Below are 27,980 nucleotides of genomic sequence, written 5' to 3'. Positions count from 1 at the left end.
ACAAACTCAAAAAAGGCAGGGTTCACAGGGGAACAAACACATACCAAAAAAAGGTCACAGTAGAAATCCAGTCTCGGGAAGCAGGCAAACAAGCAATAGTCCACATGGGTAGAACACACAAGGTTGAGTTCAGACATACAAACATAGTGCAAGGAACTGAGGAAAAAGTAAGGTTTAAGTACTACACGGGAAAACAAGGCACAGGTGAAAACAACTACTCAAATTAAACAGGGATCAAAACCAGAACACAATGGGGACTCCTAGTGGCCAAAACAAAACAAGACAGGCAGAATGGTGACATTACTTTACCAGGTGCAGCAGCCAGCCATTGTCAGAGACCTACATTCAGCATGAGACTGAATACAAAGTCACAGAGACTTATTCCATGGGGAGGTGACAGAGCCTGTATTTTTGCGGATGCACAGGGACAATCAACAAAATGTCATCAGAAAGGTCCTGAGGGGTCAATTTTCCAAGGCGAAGGATGACTTTTTGTTTGTATTTCAGTATCAAGAAGACATGGAAACATTTTTTGGCATACTGTATTGATGAACACGGCCTAAAGGTCAATGCCATGTTCCTCAATCAGCAATTTAAGTAGATGAATAGATTAGTGAGTGGGGGAGGGAGGGAGGGAGGTAGTGAGTGAGTGTGTGACTGAGGGANATGGTGCGAGTGCAACTGGCTCTTAAAGGGTATGAGAGACGAGACTCTGATTGGTTTACTGCATGTTTGGCCCAAAAAACAGCCATTACTCAATAAGAGAATCGGGACAACCCGTTTAGACCTTTCATCTTAGAAACATTGCCAAACTGCGGAATATTCTGTGTAATTCTGATGAAGAAAAACTAGTTCATGCATTTATGACTTCAAGATTTGATTATTGTAATGCACTACTCAGTGGTTGTCCTGCTTCATCATTAAACAAATTATTACAGTTAGTTCAAAATGCACCTCTAGAGTTCTTACAAGAACTGCATTTCAACATTTCAAGATGGCGCCGCGGATGGCTGCCTCGGTTTGGAGTGCTCTAGTACTTATGTCTTTTTTGTTTGTTTTTCCTGTTTTAAGCTACTCTTCTTCTATCACTTTTACCAGGGACGAATTGCTTAACATTAAGCAATGCCCTTCTATCAATCTTTTCCCTAATTTTGAAAATTCAGACGTCTTACTGGACATTTTACTCGGAGGAGCGGCAGCTCTGTACAAACGCTCTAAAAGACGCAAGCGGGGAAAGCGAGCGGGTGCGCTCGTCAGACTCCGACGACGCGGATTTAGGACCCCGCTGCCGAGTATACACCTGGCGAATGTCCGCTCCCTTACCAACAAAACGGACGAAATACTCTTACTCACCAGGACAAACAAAGATTTTTCCAACTCCGCTGCGCTGTGTTTCACAGAAACATGGCTCAATGACACCATACCGGACAGCGCGTTACATCTGCCGGGTTTTCAGCTGTTCAGAGCGGATCGCATTGCCGAGTCAACAGGGAAGACACGTGGTGGTGGATTATGTTTTTATATAAACGAAGGTTGGTGCAGAGATATAACAACACTGAAGAAGATGTGCTTTTCGTACTTAGAAGCGTTCTCTATCAACTGCAAACCTTTTTATTCGCCACGCGAGTTTTCCTCATTTATTCTCGTGAATGTTTACATTCCTCCACATGCTTGTGCGAGCGCGGCGCTGCAACAGCTGGCGGATTACATCACTGACACGGAGCAGCAACACCCGGATTCTCTTATTATTATTATTGGGGACTTTAACAGAGCAAACCTCTCCCGTGAGCTGCCAAAATACAGGCAGCATATCACATGCCCCACCAGAGACAGCAACATTCTGGATCACTGTTACACCACAATACGGGATGCATACCACTCTGTTCCCAGAGCAGCTCTGGGTCTCTCTGATCATTGCCTGGTTCATCTTCTTCCGACCTACAGACAGAAGCTTAAATCTGCCAAGCCTGTAGCAAGAACAGCAAAGAGATGGAGCAGCGAAACAGAGCGGGCCTTACAAGCCTGTTTCGACTGCACGGATTGGAGTGTCTTTGAAGCTGCAGCCACTGATCTGGATGAGTTAACTGACACAGTGACATCCTACATCAGCTTCTGTGAGGACATGTGTATTCCCACCAGGACTCGCTTAACATACAACAATGACAAACCATGGTTTACAATGAAACTGAGACAGCTTCGTCAGGCCAAAGAAGATGCTTACAGAAGTGGGGACAAAGTCTTGTATAATCAGGCCAAAAACACACTGACAAAGGAGATAAGAGCAGCTAAGAGAAGCTACTCTGAAAAGCTGAAGAACCAGTTTTCACCAACGACCCTGCATCGTGTGGAAAGGCCTGAAAGACATTACCAACTACAAGCCATCATCACCTCAGTCTATGGGTAATCAACGACTGGCTGACGACCTGAACGACTTCTATTGTCTTTTGAAATGCAGAGTCTCACCCTTCACACCCGCCCTGACCCTATCTCTGCTATACCATTAACACCTCCTCTTGACATTCAACCTGCACTTAAGATCTGCGAAGAGATGTTTGCCAGCTTTTCCGCAAACAAAAGATCAGAAAAGCACCAGGCCCAGACAATGTCTCACCCTCCTGCCTGAAAGCTGTGCGGAGCAGCTGTCGCCCATCTTCACTAATATTTTTAACAGATCTTTGGAGCAGTGTGAAGTCCCTTCATGCTTCAAACGCTCCACCATCATCCCTGTACAGAAGAAACCCAAAATATCTGGACTTAATGACTACAGGCCTGTTGCTTTAACATCTGTGGTCATGAAGTCATTTGAGAGACTTGTACTGGCCCACCTGAAGGACATCACCAGACCACTTCTTGATCCCCTCCAGTTTGCTTACCGAGCAAACAGGTCTGTGGACGATGCAGTAAACATGGGACTGCATTACATCCTACAACACCTAGACAGACCAGGGACTTACGTCAGGATCCTGTTTGTAGACTTCAGCTCGGCCTTCAACACCATAATCCCAGACCTCCTCCTGCCCAAGCTTACCCAGCTCTCTGTGCCAACCTCTACCTGTCAGTGGATTATTAACTTCCTGTCGAACAGGCAGCAGCTAGTGAGGTTGGGAAAATTTAAATCCAGCACATGTACCATCAGCACCGGAGCTCCTCAAGGATGTGTTCTTTCTCCACTGCTATATTCACTCTACACAAACGAATGCACCTCTACAGACCCTTCTGTCAAACTCCTGAAGTTTGCAGATGACACCACAGTCATTGGCCTTATTCAAGACGGTGATGAATCTGCCTACAGAAAGGAGGTTGCTCAGCTGGCTGCCTGGTGTAGTCAAAACAACCTAGAGCTGAATGCATTCAAGACAGTGGAGATGATAGTGGATTTCAGAAGGAACCCTCCATCACTTCCTCCCCTCACCATCCTGGACAGCACTGTGGATACTGTGGAGTCATTCAGGTTCCTGGGCTCCACCATCTCTCAGGACCTGAAGTGGGAGTCCCACATAGACTCCATTGTAAAGAAGGCCCAGCAGAGGTTATACTTCCTCCGTCAATTGAGGAAGTTCAACCTACCACAGGAGCTACTGACCCAGTTCTACTCAGTGGTCATCGAATCTGTTCTGTGCACTTCAATTACTGTTTGGTATGGCTCGGCCACCAAATCAGACCTACGAAGACTACAACGGACAGTTCGTAGTGCTGAGAAAATTATTGGTGCTCCTCTGCCCACACTTCAGGACCTGTACGATTCCAGAGTGAAAAACAGGGCAAGAAAAATCATCATTGACTCCACACACCCAGCACACAAACTCTTTGATCTGCTGCCCTCTGGCCGGCGCTTTAGAGCACCAAACACCAGGACTTCCAGACACAGAAGCAGCTTCTTCCCCCAGGCAATCTCCCTCCTAAACAGATAACTGCTCCTTAAGAGCAATATTCCACTTCCACTACTCCTATAGTGTGCACTATAGTGCCTTATTATATCTACATCTTATGTATACATGATATAACACTACCTCTACTTACTAAATTATCCATTTGCACAAGTGTACATACAATATGTTTATTCTACTATATACTACCCTGTACAATGTCTCTTATATGTTATTATCCCCCATTTTCTGTAAAATAGTCTTTATTTTATATATGCACAATTTAGAATCTTTTAGACTGTAAATCGTATTATATTGTATTGTCATTGTGTTGAATGTCTGTACTAGAAGCTTCCAACACCAAAGAAAATTCCTTGTGTGTGCAAGCACACTTGGCAATAAAGCTCTTCTGATTCTGATTCTGATTCTGATTACAAGGTCTAGAAAATTTGACCACATAACACCAATTCTATCATCCCTATACCGGCTACCGATTAAGTACCGTATATACTATAAAGTACTTCTAATCACTTACTGTATAAAGCATTAAACTGTGTAGCTCCCGCTTCTATCACGCTACAACCCATCACGCTCTCTACGATCACAAAACTCTGGACTTCTGATAGTTCAAAAGGGGGTAGAGCTTTCTCATATGTATCAATAATAGGTTAAAGTATCTAAATTTGCCCCCTATGCTTGTGACTATTCCTAAAACCTTATTTTTGCTTGGTGCCAGGAGTATAAACCACAGCAGAAGCAGATGCAAAGAAAACACACACAAAAACACAAACCTAGCACAGTACCGGGAGGGATGGAGGGAGAGATGGAAGGAGGTAGTGAGTGAATGAATGACTAAAGAAAAGAAGGAACAAATGTATACATAAATAAATTGAATGAATTCAGAAAATTCTGTGTGTTTATTAAATACAGACATTTGTTAAAGTATGCTAAAATATGTAGAGCATAACATATAAATAAAACACACACTTTACTAAATGGTGTCTTAAAATTCAACTTAATAGTTAACATTTGTATTTAATTTTTCAATTATTTAATTGGGGTAACATTTTGTGCCACATATTGACCTTTACATATTTTGCCAAAAAAAAGTATTTAAGAAGAGAACCATTAATAAAAAATAAACTTAGTTTTACTATAAACAAAAAACATTTTTTATAAATAAAAATATATTTCTCACTGCTGACATATAACAGGATTCTTAGTGTATTGTGGAAATATTATTCAGTTAGAAGTATGATTTAATTACCAATATAATCAATAAGTGTTTTCTTTCATTAAATAATTAAGCTGTGTGCTTTTAATGTGTTTGCTTGCTGTTTTATCTAGTGGAAAAATACAGAGATGAAATAGAGGGTTTGTGTGTACGTGCCGGATTCGTGAAACCACAAAAAAGAGGAACAAGCTTGCAGAAATAGAACAGCTCGTTTTGACAAAGTTTTAACTAACAACACACACACTCAAAGAGTCTTATAAGGAAGGGATGTTATGAATTAATCCAATGCATATGTTTTAAGTATAATCATGAGTTTTGATGTGTCTTATTGAATCATAGGATTGAGAAACAATGCTGCATAATTAAAAGCATTAGATGATTGAGTTTTTTACTGAAAGTATTTTTACAAGTTGTTTTGCGATATGAAACTGTCTCTAGACGACACTTCCTCTTTATTAGCAACTGACCACACGTTGCAAAACATGTGTCGTGCAAAAGAGATGTTTTGCAGATATGCATGGTGATTGGTGGAGAGAGAGCAGCACTCCTTACAAGGCAGGGGAGGAGTCAGAAGATGCGAACGACGTCACATACCAAATAAATATATGTGTTTTTGAATAATTTGGGTTGTTGGCTTGTGATGGAGTTAGGAGGTCGTCTGGCAACCCAAAGCTTTGTTACCCCTTTTTACATCTGATAATAAACTTCTAATCGATTTTGAAGAACGTCTCTGCGCAAATTTTTGAACATGCAGGACTGCCTCAAAAGTCCAACACTATGTTTATATATAAATCGCATATTTAAGGTCTAAACAACTACATTCTCGTCTAAAAGACTGTTAAAACTACGTTCCGTGACCGAAAACTAGTAGTATTTATTACAAAAAATAAGATTTCTTTATATGAGCGTCGTGTCAAAAAGCAAACATCCAGCTGATGTTTGCTTTTTGACAGGACGCTCGCGTGTTGACCTAATATAGATGCACTTACCGAACTAAATGACTCACACAGGTCACAGATTTCAGAGGAAATGTAGACCATAAAGGACGTTTTAATTATTCAAAAGCTGTAAGTTATAACAACGTGGGCATTCAGACTAACGTTAACTAACCAAAGCTAACTAAGATAAATGGTACTTTTCAAACCTAATGTGAACCTCCGAAGTTTGCATCCTTATGCATTTTCTGATGTACAGTGATAGTTTTATAGATTAAAAACTCTCAAACATACCTTTTTTTCTCTGTTCCTGAGGTGATTCAAAATGCCCGCGAAGGTAGAGTTTGTCTGAGGCGTCGAGGAGGGGGAGGGGTTTACTCTCTGAACTGTCACTCAGTTGGACCCAACCGGTAACCCAACGATTGGGTTACACAAAAAACTACCCAACATTGAGAAAATAACCCAACAAAATGACCCAACAGGCTCAACTCAGCGGTTGGGTTAAAAAAACAACCCAGTATTTTTTAGAGTGTACATTCAACATTCTTTTGAATAAAATGTATTCATTGGCTGCTAGTTTAATAATGATAAATATAATTTTTACACTATAGATTTTATCACGATGACAGCGACTCAAATTAATACAGACGGTGTCTTACTTTACCTTTTTGTCAGTAGTAGACATATTTATAGAAGTTTGTGTACTTGTACTTATTCTGAGGTCACAAACTTCTATAAAGATTCCCAAGTTGTTATCGAGTAGGGTTGCACAAAGCTGGAAGCGTATCGTTTGTGGGTTCGTACATGCTTCAAGGAAAGTTTATGTTATATCTGAAAATCGTAAAATGACAATATTATATATACATTTTTATCTGTTGTGCACTTCTTCATAGTAATTTTTGGAGCACAAGATCTTATCATGGGTACGTGGAAGTTCTCATTTCGGTGTATCGTAGAAACTTGTAAACACATGTTCACACGATAAACTGTGTGCGCACTAATTTTTATGACGATGACAGCGCCTCCTATTAATACAGACATTGTCTTACTTTACCTTTTTGTCAGTAGTGGATATCTTTCTAAAAGTTTGTGGACCTTGGAAGATCACAAGTTGTTATTGAGTAGGGTTGCACAAAGCTGGAAGTGTATTGTTTGTGGGTTAGTACATGCTTGAAGGAAAGTTTAGGATGTCTGGAAATCTTAAAATGATAATATTATATTTACATTTTTATCTGTTGTGCACTTCTTCATAGTAGTTCATGGAGCACAGGACCTTATGATGGGTATGTGGAAGTTCTCATTGCAGTATATTTTACAAATCTGTAAACAAACATTCACATGATAAACGGTTTATGCAATAACTTTTATCACGATGACAGGAACTCGTCATAATACAGATGTTGTCTTACTTTACCTTTTTGTCAGTAGTAGACGTCTTTATAGAGGTTTGTGGACTTGGGAATCATTATCAAAGTTTGTGGATCTTGGAATATCACAAGTTGTTATAGAGTACGGTTGCACAAAGCTGAAAGTGTATTGTTTGTGAGTCAATACATGGTTGAGAGAAAACGTTTGCCGTCTACGAATCTTATAATGACTTTTTTACATATACCTTTTTTATCTGTTGTGCAGTTCTTCATAGTAGTTTGTGGAGCACATGTTCAGTGGTGTAAAGTATTGGAGTAAATGTACTTAGTTACTTTACTTAGTATCTTTTTGGCTACTTTGTAGTTGTGAGTATTAAAGATATTAGCAACTTTTACTCTCTACTTAACTACATTTTTGAACAAGTATATGTACTCTTTACTCCACTACATTTGTAATGACTAATGCAATTAAATATTACATTTTGCATTGCACCTATCTTATAATTAATATTGCCACTTACAGGGCAATGAAGGTACTACAATCTTGTGGATTTTGCCATAACTTACAAAAACTTGTCAACATGTCTTTATATGAATATGAGTGCAGTATCCGGTAGATGTCAATCACTGGCGGTTTATACACGGTTAGCCCTTACCTGTTATTTCTACAGTAATATATTGGCAACACTGTTGCCAGCTAGTTACTGTAGGTCACATATCTACAAAAGCTCTAATTTTTAAAAATAACTCTTCCCAAATGTGCTCTAAACAAGTTTGCTCAAAATTTGACCATATGGTGGGACTATTGCCATGAAGTGATGTAAACCAGTAAAAAGAATGTATAGTATTTCAATTTTCAAAACTGCTCTCACACTATATAGACAAAATATTAACATATAGAATAAGTCGGACACAGAGAAATGAACAATCCACATATGAATCTCAACAATGATGACAATCAACTGAACAGCTTCATGCTGCAATGCATGCTGGGTACATAGTACAAAACTCATTCATGATTGTTTGTCAACCTTGATGAGGTTTGTATGTCAAGTGTCTAATTGTGTCTCAATTGCAAAGAAAGATTTTCTGACAGAGATCTTTCCATTATAACATGTTACCACTTTACCAAACATATCTTAATAAATCTTAAATGCTATATTATTATTATTTAATGATTGAATTTTTCAGAGTTTTGGTTCTCCCACCGTTGCATACTTTTTGCACTATCTGCCTGACGGGGGCTGCTTTAGAATTTTAAATTTTACTTAATTAATATGCATATAAATTTATTATCTGTTATATTACCTGTGCTTCTCTCTCCTTTATCCTAAATGTGGCTCCTCACTGAATGTGTGTGTGTGTGTGTGTTGTGTGTGTGTGCGTGCGCATCCGTGTGTGTGTGTGTCTCTGTGTCTGTGTGTGTTGGTGCGTGTTGTGTGTGTGGAGTGTTTTGTGTGTGGGTGTGTCTGTCTTCTGTGTTTCAACCTTTTCTTGTTTTTGCAGGTACAACTTTGATTGTTTTGCTTGTAGTCAATGTGTCTCATGTGCAGCTGCTTTGTAACAATGAAAATTGTAAAAGCGCTATATAAATAAAGTTGAGTTGAGTTGAGTAGATGTATCTTCAGTTACTAAGCAAACATAAAGTTGCGGTTCCTTTCAGTGTTATTGTATAAGTGTACATTATAAAGCTACAAGAAAGTCAAAGAGTCCAACCAAAGCAAACACTGATCACCATAATGGTGACTTAAAACATAATTGAACCACTATGAACTAGAGTTAAATCCCAATAAGATCTTACACAGATGACAGAAATAAAGTGAAAGTGGTGTCTGTAATATGTGAAGATGTTATTGATGTTTGTGTTTAATTCTCCTCTGGTGAAATCTTGACAGATTTATTGTGTTCATCTGTTATTTACACTTGTTCATCTAAGACTGTGTGACTTAAGTGCATTAATAGATTCTTTAATAATGTATCTTCAAACAGCCATTGCAGTAGTTTACTGTAAAACACCTACAGTAACTAGCTGGCAACAGTGTTGCCAATATATTACTGTAGAAATGGCAGGTAAGGACTAACAGTGTATGTGAAATGAGGACATGACTGCAGCTGGCGATGAGGCCCAAACCAGCATGTCCAGTGCAAAAAGGCTTTGATTTTTAATTCTACTTAACATTATTTTATTTATCCGTTATATTGAAGAGACCTTTTTGAAGGAGTTTGGTTTACTTATGAGCACTTGAGCTTAAATGAGACTTAGGGCGTTTGTGATTAGATGTAGGTTATGGTGTCGATCATGATTTGTTGCAATTTTGAGGTGTTCAGTCTTAATATGATTTAAGAAAATAAATGTGATTGCTCTCCTCACAAATCAACTGTTTCTAGTTTTTCACTGACGTTTCTCTTAAGTGTTGAGGACTAGTGCTTCTTTGAGCCTACATTCAGTATGAGTAAAATACTCAAGTACTGTTAAAATCAGATACTCTAAGACTTTTACTGAAGTCATTTTGGAATTGGTGACTTGTAACTTGTAATGGAGTAATTTTCACTGCAAGGTATCTTTACTTTTACTTAAGTATTGTTTTCAGGTACTCTTTACACCTCTGCATGGGCAACACATTTACATACGTCAAACTGTACAACAACCTTGACTGGATGTAGCTTTGGACCTCCAGAAAGAAGAGCAATTAGGATTGAGAGTGATGAACACTGGATCAAACTTAGGAAACGTTGGACAGGAACCCTCGGAATCTCGGAAGACATATCACACGGCATAGATGGAAACCAAAAAGACAATGCAGTGGTACAAATATCTACTAATCTAATACAAATATTATTGCATAAAGCAGATATTTTAACTTATGGGGGTAGACCTTGCTTGATAACCGTTTAGACATATGAAAGTAAATAGATGCATCTTGATGTTTAATAAAGTTGAACAGTTTGATATAGATAATCTCGTAAAGCAGATATTTTAACTTATGGGGGTAGACCTTGCTTGATAACCATAAAGCAGATATTTTAACTTATGGGGGTAGACCTTGCTTGATAACCGTTTAGACATATGAAAGTAAATAGATGCATCTTGATGTTTAATAAAGTTGAACAGTTTGATATAGATAATCTCGTAACATACCTTTTTACAGGTGCAGAGCAGTTACAGAATTTCTTAGAAATCAGTCTCAGTGTTAAAGTCTGCTTTGATCTCTGAGTTTTACCAACATTTGGATTGTCAACGACTACGTGAATAGCTGATGGAAAGTCATCATCGAACTCATCTTCATCGTGCTGTTTTTGACTTCTGCTTACATGCACCACAGTGCCAAACGCACCGTTGACAAGATCATCAGAAACATCTATGTTTTTCTTCAACATTACTCTACAAAATCTTGAACTCGAATACTGATTGCTTCTGGGCAAGCCTCGTTATGTCTCTGAGCGTTGTATTCGTCAACTTCAGCATTCGTAGGAAATATATGAATAGCGTCACACGCTTCTCCCGTTTCACATTGTTTCAACATCTTAATGTCAGTAAGGATTAGAGGCCCTTTCTTCTTGCGAACTCTGTCGATTTAACATTTCAGCAAAACATGCATTCTGTTGCCTAACAACTTTTGTCAGTTCAGCAATTTCAAAGTTATTGTGCCAAAGGTTCACTCCATTTGTATCAGAATAGAGGGGAATTCCTCTGACAGGTGGAAGCTGATAAAAATCACCTACTGCGACAATGCTCACTTTTCCAAAGACAGAGTAGTCACCGGTTTGTTTGAACTGTCTCAATCTCCCATGAACATATGACAAATGGTGATGATGCACCATGGATACCTCATCAATGATCAGAATTTACAAAGATCCCATTTTGCAATGCAGATAATTGATTTTATCGTTGATAAGGGGTTGATATGGCAATTTGACATTAGCACCAATCGATAGTGTGTTGTGGATTGTTGCCGCACCAATGTTGTACGCAGCCACTCCTGTTGACACGCATAAAGTCACACTCCTATCGTCAGGGTTTTCAGAAAGCTGAGATAAGAGCCTAGAAGACTCATAGTATATTGCTTTGATTAAATGGCTTTTTCCTGTTCCTGCTCCACCAGTAACAAACAAGTAAAACTGCTCATGGTTTTCTCCGAGTAGTTTTTGTAGACACCATGAATTTTGTAAAATATCGCTTATTGTTCAGCATTTAACGATCTTAGCAAAGATGATGCTTCGTCTCTAGACATCACAGCATTATTGGTATCAATTGTAAATGAAGCTTGAGGGTTTGCCATTAGATCTGGAATAAGCACATCAGAATCATCCTCGTCAGGAAGTGTTTTTTTCTTCTTTAGTTCTAGACATTCATCATGTTGCTTTTCCGTTTCAGGACACTGTAGAGCCAAAGTGTCCTCCAAATCAACACCTTGCTCCAAAAGCTGTTGAGCTCTTTCCATTACATGACTTACCTTTTCAAAAAGTGCTCGATTGGCATCGACAATAGATTTTACTGTAGCCACATCACTTCCGCATTTCACAGCACCGTCATTGTAGAAATCTTCGTAAGTGCTAAAACTGTCAGGCTTCAGCTGCCAATCTTCGTAATGAGGTAAAAAGAGTTGTAACAGTGAATAATGGTACTTCACTGGATCTTTTGTCGGCAAAAATCTTGGGTACCTTACCACTACAGGTTCTGTTCGAGTTCTCTTCATCATATAGCCACAGTTGTTGTTAAGCTTGATCACCTTGTCTTTGGATGACTTTGTTTGTGAAGAAATCTCAGATAACGACAATATCCTGTGCTCCGAACAAAAACTGGCAAGACACAGAATGTCAAATTGTTGCGTTTGCAGCCTGCTCTTGTATCTGTCAACTAGACTCTTCATCCAAATAGAGCTTTCTTCACAACGCTGGCCATCTCGGTTTTGGAGAATGCGTAAAGGTAAACTCATCTTCACGGGATCCGTTCCGATTGGAATAAACTGGACTTTGCGAGAACATTCTTTCAAGTGCATACCCGTTAATCGATACACCGCTTCTTGTGCAGAAATCTCCCTGTTGTGCAGGTATACGCTTCCCAACATTTTTAACGCTGATCTTGCTTCGAGATTTCCATTCATCGCTTCGTTTTGTGCACGTTGCAACAACAGTCCCATCTCGTTCCACTTTAGTGATGTAACTAATAATATAAACCACTACAGAGTAGGCATCTGTCTGGATATCCATGTTGCCTTTCCACGCACACAATAAATGTGTGTTATATTGGTTTACCCAAACATCATTTGGATTTCGTTTCAGGACAACACTTTTCTTCTTGGAACAAATCTTGCATGCCTTCTCAAACACAGACTGATTAATCCCAATAGATTGAAAAAATGCATCTGTAGAATCAAATACGACATCAGAATCCGTTAAGGCAGATTTGATTTTCTTCAGAATAGCACTTGCAGTGTCATGCTTGTCATTGCTTTTCAAATAATTTAAAACAGCTCGTGTTATGAAGGTACGGCCAGATGGTGGTCGTGGAAAGTTAAACCTACAAACTGTGTTCTTCTTTCGGCACGTCTTAGAATGTCTGACGCTGTGCTTTTGAACGCTGTTGGCCGTCTCATACAATTCACCGTCATCCTCTCTTGGGATCTCACAAGTGATGTAACGATCTATAAAGGTCGTTCGTCGTTGTCTTACTTCTCTGTCATCATGTCTTCGTTGATCTACAAAGCATCGTTGTCTTCGTTTAACTTGGGAGCATCTTCAACCCAAAACAGACAATGAACATGAGGAGATCCACGCTGTTGAAACTCTACACGATAAAAGTAATCCTTTACCTTTCCGATAGGTTCAGCAGGAGACATAATGACATCTTTTAAAAAACAATGCCACCTATGATCGAACATTCTTGCAGCAGTGACTGGATTACGGCAAATCAGTCCACACTTTTCAGACCAGTCCAATTCATCAACGTTTACGTTTTTTCCTTCTAGATTCAACATAGTGTCATTTCAGGCCATCTCAGATCCACGGCACTAAAGGACGCAAAGAAGGTCGGAATGCCTAATTGTCTTATCAGTGCAAACAGGTCTTTTTGAGAGGTTTGCCAATAGGGAGGTGTTCCACGGACCGGTCTCAAAAACTTGTATCCTTCATCATAATTCAATATTTTGGTTAGAGAGTTGGGATCTGTGAGTACTTCCGATCTGACTTCCTGCAACAAACTCTTGTCTGACCCTTTTCGTAAAGCAATGGAAACATTAGACAGGATCTGATCCAATTCTGACAAATATTGCGCATAGAAAATTAAGTCTGTGATCCGAGCAAAACGTCCATCTGCATTCAGGATTCGTGCATTGAGGTTTCGTGACAATGTGATTCTTACTTCTCTGTCATCATGAAACGTTGGCCCGCTGGTTGGAAAGAGAATAGGGAAACATTTGGCTTCATTAGTCTCATCAGCTAGCAATCTAACAGGACTGTTTCCTTCAGCTGGCGCTACGTTTAACACATCCCGAAAATGCTGATCGATTATTTCTGAACCGATATCTACAGGTTGTAATGAAGTATCTGACAAAAGACCGCCTTGCTCTTTGATGTAAGTCAAGTCTTCCTCGGGTTGTTCTTCAGTATCGTTTTCCTCATAAGTCTTCTCAACTTGAACATCTTGTTCTTCCATTTCTTTGTCGTCAACAACAATCTCTTCCAGTTCATCCAAAGAGTTGATCCACTGTTCATTAATCTCAATGTCTTTGTACCACTTGTTGTACCTGATCAAATATTTTAGAGCGTCTTTCACACGATCAGTGTGCACGTACTTGTACTCGTAATGCCCTTTGTAGGTCAACTTGCGCTTCAGTTTGATGCTTATTAACTTGTCATCGCATTCGTTTCGTGGAAGAATATTTGATACATCTGCTGTATTCACAGGAATGCACACTTGTTACGTGTGAGTGCCTAGTTCTTTTTTTGTTGTCTCTTTCTCTCGCTTTGTTCCCACAGTCAGTGCGAGTTGCCGCTGGCACCTCCTCATTGATTGCTGGCTTCGCCCTGCTGATGGTGATTGGTTGCTGCAAATCATGCTTCCTTTCAAAAGTCCGAGAGCAGGTGGAATGAGGCAGCTTGCGACTCTGCGGGTCGGTCGTACAGCTCAGGGCTCCGGCAGCCGCCAGACTAACAGACCAACACAAACGTGTTCTTTGTAATGTATTGTTTGGTTCATCAATTATTCAAGCAACAAATGGATAAAGTCCATTCGTAGGGGTGACCTGCCTCTTTTTGGTTTGAAGCTCGTTTGCCTTTGTTTATGTAAGGTAGTTAGGTTAAATTTCTGTATTTTTCTTTTATCTTAACAGGTTAGTTATTTTCCCTTTTACTTTGTAGAATTGTTCTGTTTGTTATTTTGGGCTAGGGGTCACCCTGAAGCTCATCATTACATTTATTATCTTTCCTTAAAAATGAAGACCTGTCTGTTTATATTCTGTCTTGTTTCAACCAAATTCTTGTTGTTTATTAATTATATTAATTTTTTGGACAATACATACATGAAAATTAATTTGATGTCCTTTGGTTTGTGAGTTGGTCTGACGGCTGGGAGAGTCTCTTTACCCTTTATTGCAACCAACCCCTAGAGGTTGCAATAAAATGGGGGCTCGTCGGGGATTTTCGTTCCCGCATTCGTAGTTTTTGTGAGTATACCTTGCTGGTGAGTATGTTAAAATGTTTTGATTGGCGGATTTCATTTGTGTATATGTGTATGTAATTGATCATGGAGTTCAATGTTGAGGCCTTTAAACAGTCACCTTCGTGGCAGATTTTGCGAAAATGTAGGAAAGATGATTTAATGGTGATTGCTGATTATTATGATATCTCTATTCCAAAAGGGTCTAAAAAACCAGTTGTGAGAGAAGTATTACAGGAGGGTCTTTTGAGTGCTGGGGTGCTAAAAGCCGAAGGCCCAAGTAAGCTGCCGGGTGAGGATACCGATCCGTCTGAGGAGGACGCATTGTCAGCGGCGGAGGCTACTGCCAAAGTGCCGATTGCAGACGGAGGATTGGGTCCACATTCGTTTATTGGTCTGAGTACGGAAGACCTAAAACTAGCGATCCGCCTTAAGGAGCTTGACTTGGAAGCTAAAAGGCAGGAGCACGATACCCAGCTGTTGCGATATAGGCAGTGTGAGTTGCAAGCGCAAGGGGTGCGCCGTCCATCGGTGAGTCCACTGCCAAGTGCACAGACTTTTACTCCTGTTTCACCATCTCCTCCAGAATTTGACATAAGTAAGCAAATTCGTTTAGTTCCCACGTTTAGAGAAAGTGAAGTCGACTCTTATTTTAATGCTTTCGAACGCATTGCCGCCGCCTTGCATTGGCCCAGGGATGTTTGGTCACTCCTGCTCCAGCGCAAGTTGGTTGGAAAAGCGCAAGAAGTATGTGCGGCTTTATCTATTCAAGAAAGTCTCAATTATGAAGTTTTAAAGGCCACCATACTGAGAGCCTACGAGTTAGTGCCCGAAGCTTACCGTCAGAAATTCCGTACTCATTTGAAAACTGCCAATCAAACTTTCGTGGAGTTTGCACGTGAAAAGGCGACTCTTTTTGATAAATGGTGCTACTCCAGCAAGGTTTTGGATTATGCACAACTTCGTGAGCTTTTGCTCGTAGAGGATTTTAAAAATTCGTTACCTGACAAAATTGTGGTGTATCTAAACGAGCAAAAAGTAACGACTCTTGCGCAGGCGGCAGTATGTGCTGAAGAATTTATTTTGACGCATAAAAGCACCTTTGTTTCCAATGTTCGTCGTGAAAATGTTGTATCATATAATTCCGATAGACATGTGAGGAGTTCTAAAACTTCTGTTGTTACTGATCCAAACGAAAAAAGCGAATGCTTTTATTGCCGTTAACTCGGTCATCTTATTGCTGTTTGTCCTGTGTTAGGAAAGAAGAATTCGCCTTTTAAAGATCAGGTGCCTAAAAGTGTTGCTTTTGTTTGTGCTACTAGCCCGCAATTGAATTTGTCTTATCAGAGAAGTGATTCTGTGTATGACCCATTCGTTTCAAAAGGTGTTGTTTTTTTTCCTGGTGAGGAAGACAAACAGATCCCAATTCGGGTTCTTCGTGATACTGGGGCTGCCCAATCGTTTATTCTTAGTAGTGTGTTACCATTTTCGAATGATTCATATTCTGGATCAGATGTGTTAGATCAGGGAATAGAGTTGGGTATACATAAGGTTCCTTTGCATAACGTGCATATCCAATCCGAACTTGTTAGTGACTGTGTTAAAGTCACTGTTCGTCCTCAATTACCCGTTAAAAGTGTTGATTTTATCCTTGGAAATGATTTGGCTGGAGGCAGAGTGATGTCCCTCCCACAAGTAGTGGACGATCCAATTTCTAAAGCTAATGAATTTCCTGATTTGGCTTCTGTTTCTCCATCGGTATTTCCCGCTTGTGCGGTTACACGGGCACAGGCACGCAAATTTAATGAAGTGGTTGATTTATCTGACAGCTTTTTATTCTCTACAGTTAACGCTGATACTGCAGTTGGTTGTTCTAAAATTCCACCTGTACCTGCGTGCAAACGTTCCGAGTCGCTGTCCATCTCTGGTGGTGCTGAACTGGACTTGTCGTTGTTCGCTGATAGAGACACTTTTGTCGGCGAGCAACTGCATGATCCTTCACTTATTAAATGCAGAGCTTTTGCAGTGAGTAAAGAAAAATTGTCTGATAAGGGTGCAAGCTATTTCTTGGATGGCAGGTTACTTATGAGAAAATGGTTACCAGTCATTTCTGCGCCTGAACTTCAGTCAGTGTATCAGATGGTCGTGCCGACTAAATACCGTACCCAAGTGTTAAATCTGGCCCACGACCATAGCTTTTCAGGACATTTAGGTGTTACGAAAACTTACCATCGTATATTGCATAATTTCTTCTGACCCGGACTAAAAACTGACGTAGTGAGATATTGCAGGACTTGTCATGATTGCCAGATAGTGGGAAAGCCCAATCAGAAAATTATTCCAGCACCCCTCCGACCTATCCCTGTAATAGGTGAACCTTTCGAGCGCATCATTTTAGATTGTGTGGGACCATTACCTCGAAATAAATCTGGGCAAAAGTATTTGTTGACCATGATGTGTGCGGCTACACGTTTCCCTGAGGCTGTGCCGCTACGCTCTTTGAAGACAAAGGTTATTTTGCGTGCCCTTATTAAGTTCTTTTCCACCTTTGGTCTTCCCCGGGTAGTTCAAACTGACCAGGGAAGTAATTTTATGTCCAGAGTATTTAAACAAGTGTTGTCCCAACTGAATATTGTTCATAAAACCTCTAGAGCCTATCATCCAGAATCTCAAGGTGCTTTGGAGCGTTTTCACCAAACCTTAAAATCGATGATGCGTACGTATTGTTCCGAGTCAGAGAGAGAATGGGATGAGGGTGTATCTTTATTGCCTTTTGCTGTACGAGAAACCCCACAGGAATCATTGGGTTTCAGCCCAGCCGACTTAGTGTTTGGTCATACCGTGCTTGGCCCTTTGAAGTTGTTGAAAGAAAAGTGGATGTCTGAGGAATCGCCTCTTATTAATGTGTTAGACTATGTAAGCACGTTTCGTGAACGTTTGCATCGACTTTGTGATTTAGCTCGTGCTTCGCCTTCGTCTGCCCAGGCGAAAATGAAGACTCGTTTCGACTTAAAGGCTGTACCCCGTTCTTTTGAAGTTGGTGATAAAGTTTTGTTTTTCTTCCCATCGTGGGTTCATCACTGCAGGCAAGTTTTCAGGTCCCTATGTAGTTGACGCCAAGCTGAGTGACACTGATTACGTGATCTGCATGCCTGAGAGAAAACGAAAAACTTGTGTATGTCACATAAATATGTTAAAGCCATACTTCTCTCGATATCCTGGTACTGAGTTAAAAACCTCTGTTGCCGCTGTATCTCATGTTGCAGTTTTGCATTCGTATTGTCCCAGCGAAGACAACCTGAATGTACGAAGTGTTCCTGTTTCTGGCGTTCACTTGAGAAATTCTGAGACCTTGAAAGAGTTGGAAGTGTATCTTTCTTATTTGCCTACTGGTCACAGAGAGGATCTCGTTGAATTAATACATAGCCATGCCGAATTATTTTCTGATATACCTTCACGCACAACTTTGGTATGTCATGATGTTGACGTTGGAGATCACCCGCCTATTAAACAACATGCTTATCGTACTAACCCAAATAAACGGGAGAGTATGCAAGGTTGAAGTTAAATATCTTCTTGATAACGGGCTGGCTGTTCCGAGTTCCAGTGGTTGAAGTTCTCCCTGTCTTCTTGTTCCTAAAAGTGATGGTTCAGTTCGTTTTTGCACCGACTACTGAAAGGTTAATGCGGTGACAAAAGCTGATTCGTTTCCGCTTCCTCGTATGGAGGATTGTGTGGATAAGATTGGTTCATCTGTTTTTGTTACTAAACTGGACTTACTTAAGGGATATTGGCAAGTGCCCTTGACACCTCGTGCTGCCGAAATTTCTGCGTTTGTCACCCCTGATAATCTTCTTGAATATACTGTTATGCCATTTGGTTTACAAAATGCTCCCGCTACATTTCAGCGCTTAATGAACACAGTTCTAACAGGTATTCCAGATTGCGAGGCTTACCTCGATGATGTTGTGGTGTTTTCTTTGACTTGGTCTGATCATTTGAGAAGTCTGTATACCGTTTTCAGTTGTTTAAAGAATGCCAACCTACGCTTAACCTTGCAAAATGTGAGTTTGGTAAGGCTACCGCTACCTATTTGGGTAAGCAGGTGGGATGGGGTCATGTCCGTCCAGTCCTTGCTAAAGTTCAGTCGATTGTCGATTATCCTGCGCCCCAAACCAAGAGAGAATTAAGACGTTTTCTTGGCATGGTGGGGTATTATCGCGGGTTTTGCAGAAACTTTTCAGATGTTGTGTTGCCTTTAACTAACTTACTTTCTAACTATAAGGAGTTTGTGTGGTGTGATGCGTGTAAAGCAGCTTTTGAATCTGTTAAAGCACTTTTGTGTAGTACACCCGTATTGTCTGCCCCTAATTTTTCTGTGCCTTTTAAAATGGAAGTAGATGCTAGTGCCACTGGTGCTGGTGCCATTCTTCTGCAGGATGATGTGCATGGAGTCGATCATCCGGTCTGTTTCTTTTCGAAGAAATTTTTGAAACATCAGCTTAACTAAAGTACAATCGAAAAGGAAGCGTTGGCAATATTATTAGCGTTACAACACTATGAGGTGTATGTTGGTTCCAGCTCCATACCCATTGTCGTCTACACTGACCACAATCCCTTGTTATTCCTAGCTAAAATGCGCAACTCTAACCAACGCATTATGCGCTGGGCTTTAATAATACAGGAATATAACTTGGAAATACAGTATAAGAAGGGGACAGATAATGTTATTGCTGACGCTCTTTCCCGTTCAGTGTAATGTTTTCATAAAACTTTTTGTGATATCAACAATATGTTGATTCTTGATGGTGGGGGTGTTACGTGTGAGTGCCTAGTTCTTTTTTTGTTGTCTCTTTCTCTCGCTTTGTTCCCACAGTCAGTGTGAGTTGCCGCTGGCGCCTCCTCGTTGATTGGTGGCTCCACCCTCCTGACGGTGATTGGTTGCTGCAAATTATGCTTCCTTTCAAAAGTCCGAGAGCAGGTGGAATGAGGCAGCTTGCGACTCTGCGGGTCGGTCGTACAGCTCAGAGCTCCGGCAGCCGCCAGACTAACAGACCAACACAAACTTGTTCTTTGTAATGTATTGTTTGGTTCATCAATTATTCATGCAACAAATGGATAAAGTCCATTCGTAGGGGTGACCTGCCTCTTTTTGGTTTTAAGCTTGTTTGCCTTTGTTTATGTAAGGTAGTTAGGTTAAATGTCTGTATTTTTCTTTTATCTTAACAGGTTAGTTATTTTCCCTTTTACTTTGTAGAATTGTTCTGTTTGTTATTTTGGGCTAGGGGTCACCCTGAAGCTCATCATTACATTTATTATCTTTCCTTAAAAATGAAGACCTGTCCGTTTATATTCTTTCTTGTTTCAACCAAATTCTTGTTGTTTATTAATTATATTAATTTTTTGGACCATAAATACATGAAAATTAATTTGATGTCCTTTGCTTTGTGAGTTGGTCTGACGGCTGGGGGAGTCTCTTTACCCTTTATTGCAACCAACCCCTAGAAGTTGTAATAACACTACAGGTCCATGACAACCATGTTGTTTTCCACGGGGAAGACAAAGTAACTTCAAAAAATGAATGTTACGGGCAATGAGGTGTTCTTCTAAAGAGTTAAGACATTTCAGTTGATTTGGAATATCCACCAAATGCATGTTGGCAATACTTTCAGCTGGCAATTTTCCGTAAAGGAGTTTTCGATGACATGTTGGACAAATCCACAATTTCCACCCTGGAAAAGAATCAGGAGAATTGTTACATGTTTCATCACAAACGTGCACATAGTTTAGTGTGATGCATCTACTCGCCAAAGCAACAATTCGTTCTCCCTTTTCTTCATAGCTTTCCATTTGGCATACAGTAACCTGCTTTCTGAAAAACAAACGGTGACAGACACAGCACACAAACTCAGGACCTTTACTCACTTCTTGACGAAAACGAGCAATAGTAACATCCATGCATTTCTATTCCTGCTTCTTTCTGAGAAATTTATTTGTTGAATACTCACGTACTCTTGATTTAAAGGCCGGGTTTCAGAGATATTTGTCCTTTGAATACTCACGTACTCTTGATTTAAAGGCCGGGTTTCTGAGATATTTGTCCTTTGAATACTCACATACTCTTGATTTACAGGCCGGATTTCTGAGATATTTGTCCTTTGAATACTCACGTACTCTTGCTTGAAAGCCCAAATTCCTCTTGTATTTTACCTTGGAGTACTGGTAAACAAGATTCTGAAAGTGGACATTAGATGAGTACTTGAGCTTTGAACGTTTACATTTTAGAGTTTGAACATCAATATTTCTGCAATATACATTACGCAGACTCTCAAGTTTATTCTCCCTGTGATCAGCATCCTGACAGTATTTGGTTTTCATGTATTTTATTTATTTCTGTCTGTACTCATGGTTGTGGCAGTATCTTTCTCGATGCCTCTTGGTTGCGGAAGATTCTGCAGCATCGCTTACCTTTCTTTTACGCAGACACAGCTTTCTCATCGCCTCATTTGGTGTTGCATCATCACAGGCTCCCGCACAAATGTTGTGCTGATCTCTGTGCTTAACACGTCACAACTTCATAATGGTTAGCACTAACATGTCTCAGATAGATTGCACTTTGTGTTAATACCTGTCCAGTGGGGTTGTGCGCATTCCATTGGTCATCATTAAATGTCATTATGGTAGTTTTGAAAAGATCAGAAGCAGCAAAGATGTTGATTTCAGTGACCCATGACCCGGAATAAAACATTCTAGATTGCGTCAAGTAGTCATCTACTGAAGTATACTCACTTCTCACATACCTCTCAAATGTCGGAGCATTCATTTTCATGTGTTTGATAACCGCACGGCGAATCTTCAAATGTTTGTCCTCGCTTCCGCATATTGCGTGTGCCAAAGATCTGAAAAAGCAGTTGCCGTCAGGTTTGATGCTCTTTGTATGACACGGATCTGCAATGGGACCAAAGTTAGTTACGACATCATTGTCATCACAGTTATCATTCGTCATAAGCACAAATGCACATAAGCTGATCTGTAAGGGTCAAAGGAGAAAAAACACTTCCGGAACTGAAATGTCAGTAATAATTACATCATCTTCATTTTCGATTTGCAAATGTGTGACCTGTCTCTCTGCATTATCTGTGCTGACTGCCACATCTATCCGATTGCAGACTACAGGACCCACATCAACCGTAACAGGAGTTATGTCAAAATGCGCGTCATCCATTCCAAACAAGTGTGAGATCTCACAAATGTAGTCGTACAAAGATTTTACGGTGCTGTGATAAACAACACAACTCGTCTCAGTTTTGGTAGCGTGAGAATCTACAAAGGCATACCACAAGCCCTCCTTAATGCCCGCGCACGTGTTTGCACAGATAGTTAAAAGGCAAGCGTCAGCACTCAGTAGAGCTTGCTGAAGAGCAAAATCAAGTGGCATGGCCACATCGTTCACGGCTCTGTCGTACTGGCTAACATTAACAATTCCGGTGAGAGATTCTGCGTACTCTATGTAAAACACAGTATCACCCAGCACATGTGTCCTTGGCAATTCGTGGACTGCAATGTAATACCTACCCATGAATTCTCGGTCATTTACGCTACCATGACGTGTTAAAGCTTCATAAAGGTGCGTTCCTGCCACCAAGACACCGTCGAGATCTTGTGTCGTCCAGGTCAGCACGTTCTTTATCTTGCTCGTCAACACTGCTGTCAGACTGATGGCACCGCATTGTCTGTTGCGTGAATTTCTGAAGTGTGCATCGCTTGATGAAAATAACCTTTCAGCACTGATTTCTGTGGAAATTTACAACATGGTGTCGGGTCCCGGGTCTAGCACTTCTGTTTTGTTCGTCCTCTGTGTGTGTTTACACTAGATCTCGCCTGACAGTTCACCATGTGCTCAGCTCCGTGTTCTTGACCCCGCCCCTCTTGTCTACTAATCATTAACCACTTTTGGCTCTCTTCGCATCACCTGGTGTCGCTCTCTCTCTCCAGCTGTTTCTTATTCCACACTGATTTTCTCCTCTTCTTATTTCTCATGCATCTCCCAGTTTGTGTCGGATCGTTAGTGTTTGCTGCACAAGTGTAGCCAGTCTTGACTTTCTTAAGTATCGTGTCCGGAAATATTGTTCCAGTCTAGTCGTGATATCTTGCCTTGTAATCTTGTTATCTTGTCTTGCTACTCAGTACTCACCATTTGTCCTGTCTGGCTCCAGTGCTGTTACCACTACCAGGTGTCTGCATTTTTCTGCCTTGTTTACCCCAGCGACCACGGCTACCGGACCTCACCTCACGTCTATCTGGGGAAGCGGGAACAAGTTCTCTCACGGAGAGAGGACTATCTCTGCCGGTCTTCTCCTCTCCAGGAGTCCTAGCGCCGGGGCTACGGTATTGGCTTCTACCGCCGTGGGTCCGGGTTCGGGCGTACTACTTCGGCCGTACTGTCTTCCCCTCTGTTGAGGACTCCCTGCCTCACTACCGTCAAACGGGACACTCAGATTTATGCTTCTCTTGGAGAACTCTTTAACTCACACGAGACACTTGGATTAATGCTTCTCTTGGAGGACTCTTTAACTCACACGAGACACTTGGATTAATGCTTCTCTTGGAGGACTCTTTAACTCACACGAGACACTCGGTTTAACGCTATTGGGGACTTCCCTCTAGCACCGTCATTGTGACGTACGGTCTACTCGCCTCTCGAGACAAGTCCCGGCCTTGTCACCTCTCCTCTACGGTCTTTACGGCCGAGCGCTCGAGCCATTTTCCCCAAGCCCTGGTTGTCCCACTTTGGCTGTTCAGTTGTGGAGTTAATTTCGTGCCAGTTGCTGTCTGTGATTGTCTTAGGAAAATAAATCTGTTAAACTGCTTTTGACTCCGGTTCCTTCCTTGACACATGGAGTTAAAACATTCAACGTTTTTTCATTAGATCTATTAGGAAGTAGGCTTGGTTTCAGGCTTGGTTTCAAACTGATTAGACTTTTCAGCCGGTTTAAACGTTTCATGAAGAGGAAACTGTGCACCTCTTACCAGAAGGAACGGTGTCCCCTGGGCCATTTGTTTTAGAGGAAGCGACGGAACCCCTGCCATTTTTTCAAGAGGAGGTGGCCGAACCTCTGCCAAAATCCCCTGGATGTGAGGGTGCAATGTTCTTTGGTAAAGGAGAAACAATGTCCCCGGTGTCTTTTTATTCCAGAGGCCGCGACCGAACCTCTGCCGATTTTTTCAGAGGAAGGGGCCGAACCTCTGCTTGACTTGTTTTAAGAGGAAGTCGTGCAGCCTTTAGCAGACCTTTTCTTGGGACACGACATCTGTTAAAATAAATGGTATTACTGCATGTACAAATATGGAAAAACTATAGTATGTAAATTTACAACACAAATAGATAATTCACTAGTTCAGACACAACAAATGTGGCAAAATATATCTCACACGGACATGAATCAATTTACACAATAAGATGGCTTGTGGCTTTAACGCAAATCTTATTATGCTTATAAAATTTCAGTAGGCACATAATGATTTAAAAATAAAAGTGTGCGGTTAAACCTCGGTCGTATCATTTATTCAGAACTTTCTAAATGCACACGGCTATATAAAAGATGTTTAACTTATCTTGACAAAGACAACCCTTACAGCATCTTTCTATGCAGGCTATGATTTTAGCACTCAAACAGTATATTACGACTAATTTTAAATGCAAAAATATTAAAATGCTTCAATTACCTCAATTCGTACTCTTGGTCTAATACACCACAACATGAAAATAAAATGAAATTACATTCAAAGATCAAATTGGCATCCTAATGTTAATTTAAAATATCGTTCAAATTCTGAATAAAATTAAAAACAAAATTTATTTATTCTACAAAGCCCTTTTAGGGACAAGGTGGTGGAAACAATATGACAGGGAAGAGACACATATTTTTTTAAGCTTTTTGCGTTCTCGCAAAACTTTTTCATTCTCTTGAGAAACATTGCGCTTCCTCGCAAAACTTCTGCCTTCTCTCGCAAACATATTTGTATTATCTCGCAAACATTCTGCAAGTTCATACAAACACTTCACGTTTAAGGTCTCGCTGGCAGAGTTTGAGACTAGCTCGGTACTAAACATTGGTCTCAGATTCCCGGACCACTAACTCGTGAGCTAAACGTTCTTATAACACAAATGACACATCATTCTATGTAACTTAAACAATGAGCTATATAGCGTTAGAAGTTGGACAAAACTATGTGAGCGTGTAAACACAGCACGCAAGCAGATTACAGCTGTGCGGGCACACTGAAAACGCTCGCGCGTAAAATGTAAACCTGTAGAGATCGCAAATCTCTAACTTGAACACAAAAACCAAGATTGTGCACGTAAATCAAGACTTACGAGGGGAAATAACAAACCCCCGAGTCAAAGCAGTCGCTCGCGCACAGTATTGACTACACGCGCAAAACAAGTGCTACTCTATGCGCGCGTGAGCTGGGATTCTGGACGCGCGCCAGTCATTTTGACTTGGCACTAAGGGGGCGGGACACTGCGATTTTGTGACAACAAATGCCACTGGCCCTGCTCCTTTCTGGAACTCCCGTTGTGATTGGCTGTTGCTGCCGCCCTCAAGTCGATGACAGAACAGGAGAGATGGCAGGAAATTGGGGAAAATAGGATCTAAGGAATTCACATTAAGTAATATTTTATATGTTGGACCAAATGCAGGAAAATGAATGTGTGCAGTAAGGAGATTTATTAGAAACACTGGGTTAATATAACAAAAAATTAATTTATATGAAAGCCCTTCAGCTCTGCATTCAGCCATAGCAAATGTGCATTACCAGTGGTCGCCTTTTTGTAGACAAGTCAGCAAAATAGATTAGTAAAATGTGTTATGATATAACGTTTTATTACAATTTAACATAGACCTAAGGTTTTTTTAACATCAACCCTGATACTACAGTCTTGTCATCACTTCAAGAGTGCAGAAGCACCCACAGCATGTCAGCTGCTGAAGACTGGGCCGTTGGTGAAAGCGCTAGCATTAGCTAATGCTAAAGATTCGACATGTTTTACTTACATTTTACGTCACAATCTGTACAAATATCCCCAGTGTTTATCAAATCTTTAGCATTAGCTAATGCTAGTGCTTTCACCAACGGCCCATTCTTCAGCAGCCGAAGCAATTAGAGCAGAGGTTATTGGCCCTAGTATGATGTTCGTTTTATTGATCAAATTCCATTTTCTTTACTTTTAATTTGTGTGTATTCTGCCTTTAAATGCTTGACATGTTGTGTATTATTTTTAAGAGGTAAAAGATTTTTTGTTAAGCGAAAAGCATGTCTAATAAACCATAAAACATCAATGTATTAAATTTATTTAATATTATTAATATTTAATATTTTTTAATATTTATTAAAAGTTTAAGTAAAAAATGTCATAAAAACAATATTTCATTATTTGTTAGGGTTTAGTGAGAAAGACATCGCTTTTTAAATTATGACGCCATTAAAAAGGCTCATTAGACTATGTTAAAAACAAGAACAGGCTACATTCTGTGTTTTTGAACACATTAAGCTATGTGGGTAAACAAATAATACAGACCAATCGCTTTTTATCTCATGCCAAGCGATAGAGAAACTCGTTAATAGCAGACGGTCCTATCATATGGATATAGACTTTATATTATTTCACGTATTCTTGTTAAAGAAAACCAAGCTATTTCAGCATGCTTCCATATTCCGGCTGTAGAGAAAGGAACTCATCCGTTTGCTCAGACTCTGAGACAGACAGATGACTCTGTGAAGCAGTTGATTTGTACTTTTTGTTTAAATCATTTTGATAAATGTAATTTCAAACTTTGCTTATCTAAATCAGATGACGTTATATAATCTCTTATGGACTAACCACTACTCCTGCCTTTCATGTATAAAATATCAAATTCTAGTTCTAATACCAGCGTTTATACGTAATTGTATATAGCTTTTAGATTATTATACTCTTTTTATTTTACATGTCATAGGCCTAATACATCACTATTCAATTACTCATAGAGTTAGACCACTGCAATCTAGAATGTCAGTCGTTTCTTCAAATAGGCTACAACAGACAACAGTGTTTTGTGCAGAAGGCTAGTGATGTTCAAAAATACGAGCTCGAAGGTTGCTTGCATTCGGCAAAGCTTTGTATGCACTGCCTAACAAACAAAAAACTCAGGCATTTACCATTGTGCATACAGGAAAATATTTCTGCGCATTTAAGTTCTTTTATTTGCCTTTTAATTAAACTATTTGTAAATGAGTAACAACAGTTTTTTTTATTACATCTTCAGTGATAAATTGAAGATACAGGCTGATTCAGTCCTTGAATTATGTTTATTTGTAAAATAAATAGATCCTATTTTCCCCAATTTCCTGCCATCTCTCCTGTTCTGTCATCGACTTGAGGGTGGCAGCAACAGCCAATCACATCGGGAGTTCCAGAAAGCAGGGCCAATGGCATTTGTTGTCGCAAAATCGCAGTGTTCCGCCCCCTTAGTGCCAAAAGTCAAAATGACTCGCGCGCGTGAAGAATGCCAGCTCGCTCGTGCGCGCGTAGAGTAGCACTTGCGCGTGTAGTCAATACTGTGCGCGAGCGACTGCTTTGACTCGGGGGGTTGTTATTTCCCCTCTAAGTCTTGATTTACATGCACAATCTTGGTTTTTGTGTTCAAGTTAGAGATTTGTGATCTCTACAGGTTTACATTTTACGCGCGAGCGTTTTCAGTGTGCCCACGCAGCTGTAATCTGCTTGCGCGCTGTTTACACGCTCACATAATTTTGTCCAACTTCTAACGCCATACAGAAGCGCCGACTGAATAGTGCACAACATGCTCTTTCATTTAAAAGACAAGACCCGATTACATTCTGTATTATCATAACAGTTTTTATGTTTGTTTTAAA

The 27,980-nt window shown here is 40.3% G+C and overlaps 1 pseudogene; it reads right to left on the bottom strand.

The window, feature by feature from the left end:
• Positions 1-9,989: 9,989 nt before the first annotated feature.
• On the bottom strand, positions 9,990-17,051 carry LOC130550702 (uncharacterized; annotated as a pseudogene).
• Positions 17,052-27,980: the final 10,929 nt, after the last annotated feature.

This window comes from Triplophysa rosa, unplaced genomic scaffold, assembly GCF_024868665.1.
Source record: "Triplophysa rosa unplaced genomic scaffold, Trosa_1v2 scaffold405_ERROPOS78811, whole genome shotgun sequence".
Lineage (NCBI taxonomy): Eukaryota > Metazoa > Chordata > Actinopteri > Cypriniformes > Nemacheilidae > Triplophysa > Triplophysa rosa.
Note: the sequence above shows the minus strand (reverse complement) of the source record. Positions and strands in the feature narration are given on the sequence as shown.